The sequence below is a fragment of the Corvus brachyrhynchos genome, unplaced genomic scaffold (genome assembly GCF_000691975.1).
Source record: "Corvus brachyrhynchos isolate BGI_N302 unplaced genomic scaffold, ASM69197v1 scaffold1, whole genome shotgun sequence".
In the NCBI taxonomy this organism is placed as follows: domain Eukaryota; kingdom Metazoa; phylum Chordata; class Aves; order Passeriformes; family Corvidae; genus Corvus; species Corvus brachyrhynchos.
This window is the reverse complement of record NW_008237222.1, coordinates 6,376,741-6,393,057: the sequence shown is the minus strand read 5'-3', so window position 1 is coordinate 6,393,057 and position 16,317 is coordinate 6,376,741. Positions and strand designations below refer to the sequence as shown.

General features: G+C 41.1%; 1 protein-coding gene across 11 annotated transcripts in view; it reads right to left on the bottom strand.

Moving 5' to 3' along the window:
* Positions 1-16,317, bottom strand: part of CUNH14orf132 (chromosome unknown C14orf132 homolog) — a 234,467-nt gene that overhangs the window by 85,234 nt on the left and 132,916 nt on the right. For 7 of the 11 annotated variants that reach the window (XR_001860231.1, XR_001860229.1, XR_001860237.1 and 4 more), the window contains one exon: positions 3,920-10,126. The exons of 2 other annotated variants lie outside the window; for them this stretch is intronic. The gene's annotated coding sequence lies outside the window, so the exon portion shown is untranslated. Of the gene's footprint in view, positions 1-3,919; positions 10,127-13,819; positions 13,932-16,317 lie in introns of those variants that run through there. 2 more of the 11 variants (XR_001860234.1, XR_001860235.1) reach the window with 2 other exon arrangements.

The window sequence follows — 16,317 nt, the reverse complement described above, 5'->3', positions numbered from 1 at the left end:
TGTAACTTCAATAAAGGCTGGACTGACAGCTGGGAAACACCACCCTGCATGTACGTGAATGTAATGAAAAAGATCTTACCAAAGGAAAAACACTGAATTGAACTAATATATTTAACTTTTACATAATAAAGTTATAATTTTCAAGGTAGTTTTCAAAGAGCCCTTGGATATATGCTGTATATCCTTCTCCTTCTACCACTCCTCAGGAAATCATGGCTTCTAAAAAGTACTTATTTCTTACAGGATTCTATATGTTTTGGTCAGTGGAGCTTGAATTGATTGATACAAACAGATATGTTTTATTTTTACAGCTGGATTATTTAATTTCTTGTCTTAAATCTACTTCTCAGCAATGGCATATCAACAATGTTATCACTCAGGACTTGATGAGCAAAAACACATACAGAAGGAGGAAACCATCTGGCTGAAAGGAAGACTATCCATCCTCTGTACAGGGGACAAGACTATAAATAAAAACTTACTGATCTGAAAGGATATTGGAAAGTACCAGCCACCTCCTGTTTTACTGTTAAGCCACACTTCAGTACTTCCTTCTGGAAACTGAGCATGGGCTGGTGGAGGAACACTCTTCATGCCTATTGATTTTTTTTTTAGTTTCCAGGCAGTGGAATTGCAGCACAAAGATCACTGTTTTCAGACCTTTTACCTTATTCTGCAAAATGACAAAAAGGTATACAAAATTTCTGAGCTCATTTGACAATTGCAGAGATGTCTCAGAACTAAAAGTGGGTTTCAGCTGGTATTAATTATGATATTTTAATAACATGCAACTTTTGTCCTCTTCAGGTTTCATGGCATGAAAAGAATCCTACTTTTGCCACTAATTTTGTAAGGACCCTTTATTTTCAGACAAGCAACAATGTTTGAATCAATTCAAATTATTAACCTCTACTAATGAAGGTCAAAGACAATGTCATCCCTCTGATAAGCAATGCTGGAAAACTGGTAATGGATGAGGAGAAGGCTGAGGTACTCAAAAAATTTTTCCCTCAGTTTTCAATGGCAACCTCTCTTCCCACACCTCTCGAGTGAATGGACAGCAGGATGGGGACTGGGGAGCTAAGTGCCTCCACTGAAAACTGAAAAGGGGCAAGTTTTAGATCAGACAGGAAGGAATTCAGTACTGTGAGAGTGGTGAATTTCTGGAACAGGTTGCACAGAGAAGCTATGGATGTTCCATCCCTGGATGTGCTCAAGGCCAGGTTGGATGGGGCTCTGAGCAACCTGGTCTAGTGAAAGGTGTCCCTGCCCATGGCAGGGGGAGTTGGAATGAAATGACCTTACAACCCAAACCATTCTGTGATTCTATTCTGATTGTTAGTTTTGTATCTCATTTAGTGTCTGAGATGATGGGAATATCCCAGCAATTCCATGAAGGATTTGTGAGCACTCCAGGCACTGTGGGTGAAACATGCCACTACTGCAATTCTTACACCACCATGTCATGGAAGTGCTCACAAGTCAAATAAGACTCATATAAGTGACTCTTAAAATCTGAGCTGCACTTAAAAATTGTCTTTAAACAATCTGAGAATTTTAAACCAAACAGAGTCAAATTTCAGGGAAGAAGAGGATCAGCCGTATACCCAGGCCTTCCTCTGTGGTCCTCCCACCCACCCTGTCGCATGGAGGTGGCAGGAGTCTGAGAAACACAGATGCAGGAAACTGCTTCCTTTTCAAACTCTATCAAGAAGTGAGGCAGCTCCTATGAGGACTGGATAAGGACTTTAGGATTGTCTAGTTTGCAGAAAAGGAAGCTGAGGGAGGATCTCTACACCTTCCTGAGGAGAGAAAGTAGGGAGGAAGGTACTGAACATTTCTCCCTGGGATCCTGTGATATATGGCCTGGGAATGGTGTCCAGCACTTCATCAGGGGAGGTCCAGAGATGGCATTGGGAAACATTTCTTTGCCAAGAAGGTGGCCTAGAATAGATCTGCAACAGGCTTCCTAGAGAGGTGGTTGATGTCCCAAATCTGTCAGTACTTAAGAGGCATTAGGACAGTGCCCTTAGTAATGTGCTCTAGCTTTTGGACAGTCCAGATGGTTGTTGTAGATGCCTTTCAACTAAAGTATTCTAAAGTATTCTATTCTATTCTATTCTATTCTATTCTATTCTATTCTATTCTTTTCTATCCTATAGGAAAGTACCCATACAGGAGAATATGGAGAGTAGGGATTGCAGCATCACACAAACTTCTCTGGGCAGTTGGCATGGTCCCATTTAGGAAGATGCCTTTTCAGGTAACTTGAGTCAAAGCAGTGGTGACTTCTGGGAATGAGGACGGCACCAGGTGCTCCCAAGGGCCCTTCAAAGCTCCTGAGAGCTTTCTAAAAAGATGTATTTTGAGGAGAGACATTCAGGACCACCTTAAGAAATCACTGGCTGCTTTTCTGTTTTATGTTAGGCTACTACTCGGTGATGGTTTTTTTTCTCTGGACCAGTGAAACCAGACAGAAAATGGTGACATTTCAAATTTTGGGATGTTAATTACTTGACTATTATTTCCTTTCATCAGGTGTAGAGGGCACTGAACGCTTGGTCTGTCAGGGTACACCAAGGGCTGCTGCCCCATGGGAGAAGGTCAGCCAGGAGCTGAGCACTGGCTGTGGTCATCAGATTTTTTGCCTTGCTCTGTAAATTGCAACTATAGTGCAATGCACTGCTTCAAGGAGTTTCACAGCTGGACTCTTTTTTTTCTAAAAACAAAAGAATGTAATATTGTATGCAGCACCATATCAGGGTCACTTGGGCCATATGAAGAGTCTCAAGAAATAACACCCGTGTTTTGTGTAAATGGTCATATACTTTCAATCTAAGCTTGTAGTGAGGTTTGCATAATTGTATAGTACTTTAGGATGTGGTCTATTTCTCCTCTTGATCTTTAAAACAGGAGATGGGTATGTACTAGAAAGAGGCTTATAAAACTTAAAAAGCAACAAAGGATGCAAAATCCATTTGCTGGTGTTTGCACAGCTCAGTGAAAGTGGACATAAATATTATTATACAATCAAATAGAAATAGTGTGTTGGCTGATGATGAAATATAAAGGAAAATGTAAAACATTCAGCACTGAGATTTTTTTAAAACCCTTTTAGGGAAATGCTTAGTTTCTGATAGACAATGTAGATGTAATATTCCTCCGTGGTGTTTATTCTTTCATTGGTTAGGCAAGCTTTAGCATCATTCTCATCCATCACTCAATCTGAAACAAATCAGCTGACTTAAAGTAAGGTCAATGAGACAAAGAGAAAAAGCTCATTGTACAGGAAATTTCTTATTTTTCCCTGTTTGATTAGCTGCATTTTTGCGGCAGCTGAATTGTCAGCTAACTGTCAACTAATGCCCCAAACCTGCAAATACATATTCATATGCATATTAACTGTGAAGGAACTGAGCCCCTTAGTCTGAGTTATGTACATGAATAGTCTTAGCAGAGTGAGCTTCTAAATTATGTCCTGGTGTGCATTATACAATGTCAGTAGGGGTGTAAGAATGATAGTTGTGAGGTCTCACTTTTGAGTTTGAATCTGCTCAAAATATATGTGTCTGACATTGTTTTCTTTCAGCTAATGCAAACATTTCATATACTTCTCAGTTTGCTGACATTTGTTTGAATATACACAGCTCTAAATGATGGAACTTTGTCCCACAGAATTCCAGAAATAATGGTATCAAATTATAAAAATACTGCTAACTATGTGCACTGGATGCAAAGAAAACCACTATCTTTTCCTGCTCACAAGAACAGAATAATACAACACTGACAATATAATAATTCCTTCCTTTTTCATCCAGTACCAATGCTTTTGTATTAGCCATCATTATTACAGAAACAAGAATAGCATCTGCAAAACTAAAATTGAATTTGTCGGTAAGTGGGAAAAAAAAGCAGCACATTAAAATTTGAAAACATATATAGTAAATTTTAATCCATATTTTAAATTGACAAAGCCAGAATTCTTTATAAAGCCTTTCCCATTAATTTTGCAGGAAGGTGAGAAATCACACCCTGCTACACAAACATTTTATTACATTTACCCACCACCAATATCAATCCACCATAACACCACTGCTCCTCAGGAGGGTAAGTGCTGGGGAAAGCAGCCCCTGTGCATTACCTCTGGCTGCCCATGGCTCCCGTATGGTGTCCCTTGCTAATGCTTTTCCCTTAACACCTTGTTGGCAGAGATGGACAATGCCCAAGACTTGTTACAATGACACCTTCACGATACCGAGGCCAGATTAAGGTAACACGATATTTGATATGTTCCTGCAGACCTGGCTCCAGGAGCCATTTGAGTTCAACAAAGTCTCAGCATCATGAAAGAAATCTGCCTGAGTCTAAATGGTGACTGAGCCTGTGGAGAAGAACCTGGAGTCCAGGTAATTAACTTGCATTTCCCAGACTATGAAGAATGATGGGTGGGAAAAGGGTTCCCATCAGCACTCTAGACAGGTGGCTTTGTCATTGTCAGCCAGAAATGGATGGTCCTGCTGCTATTTCTGCCGTGCAAAAGTCACTTTGTTCCCTGTTCTAGGAGATCAGGAAAGTCCAGAGCTGTTTACTTCCCTCAGGGGAAGGAAGTTCTGCAGCTGCCACCAGAGAGTCAGTGTGGTGCACGGGTCACCTTCAGCTGAACTGGGACAGGTTGCAGAAGGGTCCCGGTGGACATAGCTATGTGCCTTTCTGTGAACAAGGCAGAATGTCCTTTCACTCCACAGAGCTTGACCTGGGATCCAGGCTTTTGCACAGAACACTCTCTCTTGCACACCTTTTTGGCTATATGGGCCAGTTACAGCCCAGCCCCACCCCCTGGGTGTCACAGAGGCTGGGTCAGTGTGAGACCACACAAGGAGGATGGTGTGTGGTGTGCTATGCACGTGAACAGCCACCCTCCAGGTGACAGCTCCATTATGTACAGCTAGATCATTGGAAACAGTTGGGTGCTTTCAGCTCTACAAATTGCCTTTCACTCTCTGAGTCCCCAGGTGAAATGCAGATAAGCAAACCTAATGCCTAAGACAAGGAAAGTCTTATTGGATACCAGATGGCTCATATGTAGATAAATGCAGATGGAAGCATGTGGCATTTCAGTCTGGTGTGGAGGTTTTCACATTGAATAGGTTTTGTTTCTCTTGGATCAGTGGTGGGGAAAGAAACACTGAGTTTATAAGACCTTTTGGGATGAGCCTCCAAAACACACAGCCAGGCATAGAAGCAGTGCAGGTTCTGCAGAGTGCCTGCAGTGTATCTGCTGGAAATAAAGGTAAACAGATTTCTTCATTATTGATGTTGCATAATGTGCTATTTCATACACTTGTAAATCTCTGTAAATCTGTGCATTCTGTTCCAAAGACAAAGCCTCTAAGTAAACAAGAGGTGCTTGCATGTATGTGCACTGTGTTCCTGGGCTGCCAAGCAGTACTCTTGGGAAGCAAGCCACTCACAGTTCTGGTCAGTGTTTTCTTCAGAAGATTGCTGCTGAAATGTTTTCAATGTGGTTCTTTCAATTAGACATATTTCTTCCAGAAACTTTCTAGGGAACAATAACATCTTTTCTCCAGAATACTGGCTATCCAGAAACAAAGTACTCCAGCTAAACCTCAAACTAATTAGTAAATTGTGCAGTGCTGCCTCCCTGGAGTTTTAACCCAGTTAATTTTTATCCTTTCCTTCTATGGACCAAGTTCTCTGCATATGCCGTAATTCACACAGAAATGGTAGTTCTGACTCAGAAGAGATGAGACCTCTTGACACATATTAGATCTTGGGGCATTTGGGGTGAGCTCCAGTGTACAGATTAAGTGGAAATATAAGACACATGGATTTAAGCAACGCTTCATACTGAAGTTCGGTTGTGATGTAACTGAAGCTTTCTTTCGTATTTTGATGCCTACTGAACAAATTTTTACCTGTGGGCCAGGGGTGGGATTTTTCTGGGAATTCAACAAGTGATGTATTCCCAAGATTGTCAGACAGTAACATGATGATGATTACTGACTGTCCTTAAAATAATAAATCTCAGGCCCGTAGTAGACTGTTACATCACAGTAAAGCAAAACTACTGCTTCCAGAGGCTGCCAGGCTGGGTTTGTGTTCAAACTCTCCTCAGGCACAACGAGCCACACGCTGCTGCAGAGGTGCAGGTGGAAGGAGCAGAAGGTACATAACTGAAAGGACTGCCCTGACAGCCAACACACAGGACGATATATTCCAGTATAAAGATGTGGTTCCTGAGAGTCAAGTTTTCAGTATCAGTTGTAGGAACCAGAGAGGAGGGCAGTAGCTTGTTTGTCTTCTTTCTCCCCATGTTGTTGTGTGTAAAATGAATAATTTTATCTTCTCCCTTCTTGAAAGTCTTCTGTACCCACCAGCCAACACACCAGATACCAGTGGGGACAATGTCACCTTTCTGTCACCTCATGAAAATATTTTTCATTCCCATGACACAAACCATCAAACTACATATCATATGTAATCATATTCTTAGTTGACTGAAGCAAAAGGTGATGCTTTAATATCTTTTTATGATATTGGATATTAATTTCCTTCTACTCAAATGCAAAGATGGAAGTTCCTGTCACTAATGGACTAACATTCCATTTTTTAAAATTTACTTTAGAAACTATTTGCATTATGTACAAGTCAAGCCAAAAATGAGACAGTTGGATTTTTCCTTGCCAAAGTAGATTTGCAATTCAACTCTTGAAGTTTTATTCAACTGTTAATAGAGCAGCTATTGACTATAAGATATTCATGACATATATGTTACCTAGTTGAATAGTTCTTACAGGTGCATTCAAAAAAAAGCATGAGGGTAATTTGGCTCCAGCTGTCACTGAGCGAAGAGCAGGCCTGCCCACAACTTCCTGGGTAGGCACACCTTCAGGTCCCTGTATAAAATATTCCTCTTCCACTGTCATTCTCGAAAAAATACTTTTCCCCTATCAGTGTTCATGAATACCAAATAAAAGGTAAAGAAATTGCCCTCGAAGGAAACTCTTCATTTTTATTTAAATGAATACTTAATGAATCTACTTAAGAATAACTTGCCCCAGGATATTTCTAGAACTATCTGTGAACAGAAACCTGTAAAGCTAAAATATTAAGTGTTAAACTTTTTATGGAATGGGATAAACCTTTCTTCCTCTTTCAGAGGAATAAAAGTCCTGTGGCAAAGCACACTGCACAGGGCTGCTGCTGGGGTAGGATGATAGTATACCTGGACACACTGCCTACATCAAGACTAACAGGCAAAGTACAGCAGAGGAAACATGGAATCCTTAGGCTCTTGATCCACCATTTCAGCTTATTTGGGCTATTTGCAGTGCCTGTCTTGTTGAAGGTGCTGGCCCGTGTCTGAATAAGTGCAACTGCGATGAGCAGCAAAAGTTCCTACTTTAGTGGGTGAGGTATCCTATGCTGTTTTACAATGCAGAGCTTTAATTTGTAATATTAGTATAAGCCCTTAATGAGATTTGATTCATTAAGCATCTTCATGCCCACAAGAGGATGACAGGTACTACCATTTGATGCAGAGGGAGACAAAGAAGTATCTGGCATGAGAGCTCATCTTTTGACTCAGAGGCTGACCCTCTAGAAGATGAGCACGAGCCTCAGGCAGATTGCTGTGGTGTTTGCTGGAAATGGAGGGGGAGAAATTCAAGAGAAATATCTGCAGAGAAGGTCCTGGCAGGCAGGAGGTGGCCTGAAGTTAGGCTGGTGCCTGGAGCATGTGCAGGTGCTCAGAGCCACAGGCTGTGAGCAGCAATAGTTTAAACAGAAGAAAAAATGCCTAGTGGAGCAAAATATATTTTAGCCATCAGGATGATCAAAAAGTAGAGTTTTCTGATTCCTTAAAATTATCAATAAGTAACTATAAATTAAAAAACAAGATCACCTTCACTGAGCTACACTATCATGTGCCACTACTGTTTCTTGTCTTCTCTGAGACCTGCAGCTCTACCAGCACCATGCAAACACAAATGTTTCCTCAGCCATGCTGGAGTGCATGGCACTGGCTTTCTGTGCTGTTTTCTGCTTCAAATCTCTGCTCATTTTCTCACCTCTCTCATCTGTCATGTTTTCATTAACATAAGATTATTTTTGCTCTACTTTCCTTCAGTCTTCATATTGGATTTCATTGTAATTTATTTACTGACCTTTTTTCTACTCTTAATGGTTTTGTTATTGACTGTACGATACCACAAGAGACTGAACACTTCTGTTATAAGAGGTGCCCCTCAGAATTTTCCAGGCTTGGTTTTATATCCTGCAGTGAAAGTCTGTATTTTTGAGACCATTCCTAGAGCCTGGAAAATGGTGAAAAACTCATTCTTGATTCCGGAGGGACAGGTCTGATCGCTAAAATTAATGAGACTCTAGGGTCAAAATTTTCACAGCTCTAGCTGACTTCAGTACCAGCTCTCCTTGTGCATCTGAGGACGCAATCCAAATCACAAGTCAGTAAACAATTAATTGACCTATTTTTAAGAGGATATGTCAGAGTTAGTGGGCAATGTACTTAGGCAGCTTGAGGCAGAATTGAGGTCTCATATTTTTAATGCTTCGTATAGTTATAGGTACTGAACTCTGAAGAAAAATGATGATGATCATCATTGTACATTCCTGTCAAAAAACACAAGTCAGAGAATTTCACTGCACCAACTCAGTTAAAGCACATGTCAGAGAAGCATAAAGAGTTAACGATCCTCACATTTAAAATACACTCTGTATTTACAATCTGGATTTCACTTAAGCCCCTCACTATGGGCTCTATAAATTTCTCTTTTCAGCTGTATAGACCTCTGCTCACTTCTCTCAGCAAAAGTACTTAGAGAGCGTGACCAGATTTTGAAAGCCACAAATTCTATGAATTTTACAATATTTTGTGAGATGCCTCAATATTCCTTACATTTGCTTTTTCTTTTTTATCTATAAATAGAGCCTTCTTTCTGCAACCAGTCTCCAAAGGTCACCTTACAATGTTTTGCTATTTCCCGTATTAAGCAGCAATGCTTTTCAGCTGACATTCCAACTTCAAGTCATGCATATGAGCATGATGTGAGCTTGCTTCAGACCACAGTGAGAGGGCTGCAAACAAGACTGCTGTATAATTGCCGAGAAAAATAACATCCATTGTCAAAAGGGGCACTTCATCAAACAAAATTTAGCTGCATGAATACAAGTGTCTCCAAGTATTTGGTTCATGCTAAAAATATAGCACATTTATTAAAAATATATATTTATAAACATTGGTATGAACAGACACAGATGTTAAGCAAATGAGAAAGGAAAAATAACCATGTAGTGTATTTCTCCCAACATTTTATCAGGTTTAGGCAGACCTTGCTCAATGGGATTGTTTTTTTCATGATTGCACCATATGTTCATTCTAAATAAAAAGCTTGTCAGATTCAATGTAAGTAAAAGCAAAAACCAAGAGAAAAATCCATTTGACCTAACAGACACATGATCTGTGCTATGAAGCTATCTTTGAGTTCAATCTTTGTGGGTATATAGCATACATTTCTAATTATATATAGTGTACAGTTTCTTTCTTTTCCTTTTTTTTTTCCTTTCTTTTTTTTTTTCTTTTTTTTTTAAATTGTGTTAAAACAACATATCCCTGGTGGATTTCTTCAAAGCTACAACTTATATAACTGCAGTCATTCTCCCCCAAACTGAAAACCAAACCGAAAGGGAGAGGGCAGGAGAGAAGAATTAAGCTTATTACTGTGTGAAAAAGTCTTGTTAAATTAATTGTGCTTCAGTCTTCGTTGCCTGCAGGCAGTGCTTTTATGATGTGTTAATATAATACAGAGTCAATTCTGATTAAAGAACTTGTCAATAGTCAGCAATGTTTGTTGTCACTCTTAATGGCCATTTTATCTGGTCTATTTGCATGCCTTCTAGTTTACAACGTTGTGTAAATATACACAAAAATGATCACAATGAGGTTCAGAATTGTCCCAATAATTCCAAGCATTGCCAAGATGGTTTCTTCTTTGCTTTCCTTTTCTTGACTGCCTTTATCTTCTTCATTTCCACTAGTGATTACCATCTTGGTGGCCAGTTTCTTTATCCTTCCCTTCAGGATAACCTAGATTTAGGAACAAAAACATCAAAATCGATTATTAGTTGGAGTATCCAAACTCATATTAATAGTGGAGCCAACTGCAGAATTTATGCCCCACACCACATTATATTAAGAATTCACTTGAAAAGGATTAGTATTTTTATTAGCTTTTTTAGTAAATACTTAATTAAAATGATAGTTCAGCTAGTCTGTGGTTTACTTATAACCCTCTGTTTACGTGCCAGCAATCACTCCTAGCACACATAACTCCTCCACAATGTCATTATAAAACTGCTCAGAAAAGTACCATGAAGTGTGACTCCTCCAGCATCAGTGGGGACTTTTCCTGCACTGGGACTGCAGGAGGTCATCTTGCCATGCTGAAAACCCCAGATTTACACTCCAGTACCAGGAAATGAGTGCAGGAAATAAAACTGGGAAGACCTTGCTTCTTTTTAATAGAAAAAAATCATTAAAGACAAAGGCATTTTGTCTCCCAACAAGAAGGAAGACAGCAGTGACTTCTTAATAAATAATTCAAAATAAAAGCAAAACCAAAATAACATCCATCTTGGCTTTTATTTGCCTCGTTCTTAATGTACGATGAGAAGTTACTTGCAGTGCAGTGAGCTGAAATGTATCGATCTGCCTGCAGGGAGAATACAGCCATTTCCCAAGCAACAGCCTGAGTCTGAAAAAAAGAAGATTCTTCAAATGTGGGACAAGCCCTGACTCCCAGCACAGCTGAAGCCACAAGGAAGCTCCTTGGGTCTTCCTGCCATGGGTAAACATCTTATTGTTCAAATTAGAAATGGATAAATTCTTATCTGTGTTTATCTAACACTGCAAATTTTAATCACATGGGCAAACCAGAGTGTCCCAGAAAACTGAAAACGGTTGGCTGGTTTCCCAATGCCAACTGATCTGCCAAAATCTGGGTTCAGGCAATGCCCTGCTGCTGTATCCCAAGCTGCAGACCACATCCCATTGTGTTTCTGCAGCAGAAAGGAGTAGGAGGGTGTAGAAAAAAAATTCCTCGCCAACAGCTCCCACCTAAAAGAGGGATTTGATTTGGTCCTTTAGTGGACCCTAATTCCTTCCTCCTCTAACTCACCGAGCAAAACCAGTAGCTCCCAGGCAGTGTACATGTTCAGGGTGATGAGGGCTCCCCAGGAATGCACCACCACCTCTTTGGGCATGTCCCCTCCAGCAGGTATCATCAGAGGAGAGTCCTGACCTGCAGCTCCTCTGAGCTGCTCCTGCACTGCACAGCCACAGAGCAGCAGCCAGAGTACTGAAAGGAAGGAGGGGACTGGGAGAGGTAAGGAAACTGTGCAATAGAGAAACTGAAAGGAAAAACTGAGGATCCAGACAAAACAGCCTGTATTTTTGTCACATCTGCATGTTGTTCATATATAAGACAGCGAGTTACTGCTGGCAACTTCCTAGGAAGTGTTTGATTCCCAGCAGGTATAAGTGATTAGTGGCAAGCAAGGCAGAAGTCAGGCTCTGCAGAAGCCTTTGTACTTATACTTGTGTTAGCAGTTATGCGTTTTGTCTTACTATAACCAGTGGATCAGAGGAAAAAATAACAAGGGAGCCAGTAACCCGAGGGTACCCACAGCAAACAGCAGCCAGCAGGGGCAGGGGGCACCAAGGAGAAGGGCATCAAGCCCCAGGGCATCAAACATCAGAGCATGATCATCCAGAAGGTTTTTGGATAACCTGTCCTGGGAAAGCAAATCTTCACAGGCATCAGGTACCTCACAGGGATATGGCTCCTGCCGTCCCTCTCCAGATTCCCTTCCAGCCCTCAGAAACTCTGTCTCCAGAGTTCCTTCAGCCACAGCCATCTCCAACTCTTCCTGCAGGACCTAACACCTTCTAGCATCGGAAAGGTTTTGTTATATTTGCCCCAGCTGGTGTCCAGAGGAGGGTTTGGCTGCACCTGTTGGCTGTCCTCCCTATCTTGTTAATTGCCACCGTGCAGTCAATGGTATCCTAACAAGCAACTTGTCTCTGGGAAATCACAGGAGAATTTCTACCAAAGCCATTTCATTAAAGTCACAACCTAAGTTCATCCACTCCATGTGGCATCAGACCACAAACCCACATCCCAGGCTATGACATGCAGCCATTACTTCACCCAAAGAACCATGAGTCATTTGGATACTGTGTTCTTTTCCCCTTCAGTAACTGGAAGTTTTTCCCTCTGGTCAACTCTTTGCGTTTCACTGTTTATTTGAGAAATCAAGTAGGATTACAAATATAGCCTGATAAAATCCCAGGCCTGGAATGCAAGGATTTGAGGGGAGAGTGAAGTTCTTCTGGCTGGTTCCCACGAGAGCTGAACACTCTTGATTCAGCACTCTGGTTCCCACAGAAATATGATCATACTCAAGCATTTTGTGGGACAAGCCTTTCTGGCTTGAAAAAAGCCAGAGAAGGTGTAATTTGACTCTGCATCCCGTGGTTTGGGCAGAGTTTCCCATTCACATCAAAAAGCCCACAGAGAGTGGTGCAGAGCCCCAGCTGGGGTGGCTTTGCACTGCAGCCACTGGCACTCTTAACTTTGGTACAGTGACCCTGCACCACATACGCTAGGAAATCCTGATTCCAGCATCTGACCTCCTGTTATTAGCATCCCTATTCTTTTCTTAATAACCTTTGCAGCATGAAGTCAATATCAAATTCTCTCCTGCAGAACGCTAGATCCTAAAATTAACATCAATCTAAAAGGTAGCTAAATAATTCACAAACGAAGGAGACATATCAAAGGCCATTAGCTATAAAGACAAAGCCTCTGGCTTAGCAAATCCTTGAGTAGTGAATTTTTTGTAAGCTAAGAAATTATTCTGGGGAAGTACCACCACATCTTTGCCTTATTATTAAGGTCTCTCCCAGGCACCCATTACTGGCTAATGAGAAAGGCAGAGGTCCTTGGGCTGCACAGTCTCTGATCTGACATTATACAATCACATTTTTCCTCTTTGCAAGTTGTATTTATTAGCAAGGAGAGAGTGAGTGGTTTCAAATCAGGTAACATGAATCAGAGTGCCAGGTTATTTCTGTCCCACTAAGGGGCCTTAACTGAGGGAGAAGTCCTCAGTGTGATGCAATGAAATATGCACAGAGAAACTGGTGTCTGGAATGTGATGAACATGAAGGAACAACAAAGGGGCATCAGCAGTTAAGAGTTTACACATGGGGTGATGCACAGTATGATTTGTTGGAGGTCATCTCTATGTCCCTATGTGCTGTATTTGGCTCATGCTATGGTGTAGCCTGGGACTGCATAAACTGCATCTTTTTTGGATGAAACTACACCCAAAAAAGTGCTGCAGGAGTTCTTCATGTGCTGTAAAAACAATGAAAGAAATTTTCAGCCCATGGCAGTAGAGTTCCAGACAAAAGCTAGTGTGAAGTAAAAACCCCAAAACACACGTGGTGTGGGCACTGGCAGCACTGGTTTCCCTGGAGGGATTGCTCCAGCAGGTCGGCACTGCTCGCTATTTTATACACCACCTAAGCTACAAGAGAGAGCACACAATGGCTTGGTATTAAGAGGAATTTCACATTCAACCAGGACATGACTGGGACCAAATACAATTATATTAGTACTTTGCCAAATATAGCACTGTTGAAATCAAGGTAAGCATTGACTTTGTACAGTGGGAGACTAGAATCAAAATTACTTCTCCATATGTAAGGACTGACCTTGGGAGAAGAGTAGCACTCTCCTAATGGCAGACTCAAGCCTTCAACCTTCACAGATCTTATGCCCAGAGCGGTATTTTTGCTGGCTGGGGTTTGTGGGTGTTTTTTGCTGCTGGGGAAAGACTTGCTGTCAGTTTTAGTATAATTACCCCAATTAAGAAAATAGAAAAGTCATCTAGCTTTCTGAGTACCTTTTCTCAGTCTTTATTATTCTCTTCTAGATATTGATTTTATTTATTTGACATTATTTAATATTTTTATGATTCTTATGACACATTTTTCCTTTTATATTTTTCTGGTGGTACTTCGTGCTTGACAGAAACATTCCTTTTCCTTACCCAGAACCGCTGCTAGAACTGCTGAGATACAAGGGATAGAGAACACTAAATTTACCATTTTTTTAAATAACTATCCTTCTTATTTAATTACTACCTCATTAGGAAAGAACTTTCTTGCCCAATCAAAATTAATTTTTCTACATAAGATTCGTCATTAACCTAACATCAGCCTTTTGAAAGTATATGTATTCTAAAAAGCTATCCATTAAAAGATAAATATTCTGTGTATTCTGCACTGCACATGGGAGACAAGGACAGTTCAGTAGTTAGGACACTCCTTGCACTATTTATCTCCTTGCACTTCTGCTGGCTTCTATATATCTACAGGAAATCCACGTAGTCTCTCTCTGCCTTAGTTTTTCATCCGTGGGATTCTTTGAAGAATAGGTTATTCAGCCTACAGCAGAAAATTGTCCATAACAAAAGTGAGGCCTCACAAATATTTCCAAAAGAGGGACATGCTAACACGAAAAGTTTCAAATCCAGCTGTGCTATGAAATAGACCCACTACCATCTCCCCAAATCTGTGGGACATGCTGCACATCACTGCCACTGCAAACAGTCTGATGAACCAAGAACAGCATTTCTGGCAAAAGATCCTTTTTGCATCTCTTCACTCAACAAGACTGATCTAAAGGTGATGGCTTGAAGGCAGGGCTTTGGAAAAGGCAGCAGCAAGTGCACGTTTGTGAATTTACTGCAGTATGTTTTTGTCACATCAAAGATACAAAGCACATCCCTCACAAAGCACCTGCCCTGACATATCTGACAGCTTTTGAATATGCTGGCACCTTGACTTGATCTTGAAAAAGTTTCATAATCTTAAATCATTTCTCCTCTAAGTCATTATTTATGAGCTCCCCAAAGAGGCTGTGAGTGGAGGGCTCAGCCAGCAGAATCTGAACTCCTGGGAACCCAGAGAAGAGGGAGATCGTCCAGGCTCTCCCAGGGCCCTCAGTGCTCCTCCTGATCAGCCCTGTGCTGTCATGTATTATCTTGAAAACCTTGAAAAACAAGAATGGAAATCTCTGCAAACCTCCCAGGGTCAGATGCTCAGCTGGTACAAAGCAGCCTTCCTTGCCCCGTTCAGCTCAGCCACCTCTGTTTACACCAGTTGAGGATCTGGCTCCTTGTTTTCGATCTACCTTGAATATCAGTGAGCACAAATTTTGTATTCTTAATCCATAATCACAGACAATCACCAGCCAAATTGTTTTGATATTTAAACTTGTTTACAGTCCCCAGGCTATTAGTTGTGATGACACATTAAGAGCTAAGAGAGCTTTAATTTTCTGAGGATAGTTCCACCCTCTGGGGATAAGAAACATGCAGCGGAAACTTGTTTTGATTAGCAAACTGAAGAGGGCACAGAAATCATACTAAGAGGAGTGTGAGTTTCCTTATCTCACAAACAAGTGCTCTAATTACCAAACAGGAAGGAGAAGCTCCTCGAGGATTTAACCCCACCTGAACATCACAGCCAAGTGCATTTTTTTTCCTTTCCTCCTTATAAGAACTTCTAATCTCCTTTTCCTCCAAGGGCAAACTTGGGAAGTTGGGTGATTGGCTCAAGTCCTGGACAGTCCCCAAGCAAGATGCTGAGCAGGGCATTAATTGCTGCTGCTTGTGATGTGCGGGAGGAAGGCACGCTTGGCACACACATTCGTGCTTGTTTGCTGTTCTTTTTCTAGGGGTTACATTGTCACATCCTCACTTCTGTGATGACTTTGTATCTGCTCTTGATCCTTGTGCTGTTTTTACTGGACAGTCCTCTCCTAAACTCCAGTAACACAGGATGGTGTCAGCTATCAAGATCCTGCTCAGAGAAGCACTGGTAGGTGCAGGGAAACACATTTGCATTTATTCTTGGAGTTGGATTTCAGGGAACTGAAAGGCATCATGTAAATGCAAGATAAGGCCAAGAAAAGCTCTGGGGTCATCAGAAGCTTGACTAAAAGCTCATTCAGACACAGCAGTGTGCACAGAATATATGAATAGCAGAGGAATTGAAATGGAATGAGCAGAAATTAATAAACAGTAGAAATCAGTATACCCAAGAGAAGCAAAGACCTGCTATAAGAGAAGGGAGAGGGGAAACTAGGAAAGGTGCCCATGGGGAGGTCTTCCATTAGAGGAAAAAAGATCAGAAAGAGCAGCAAT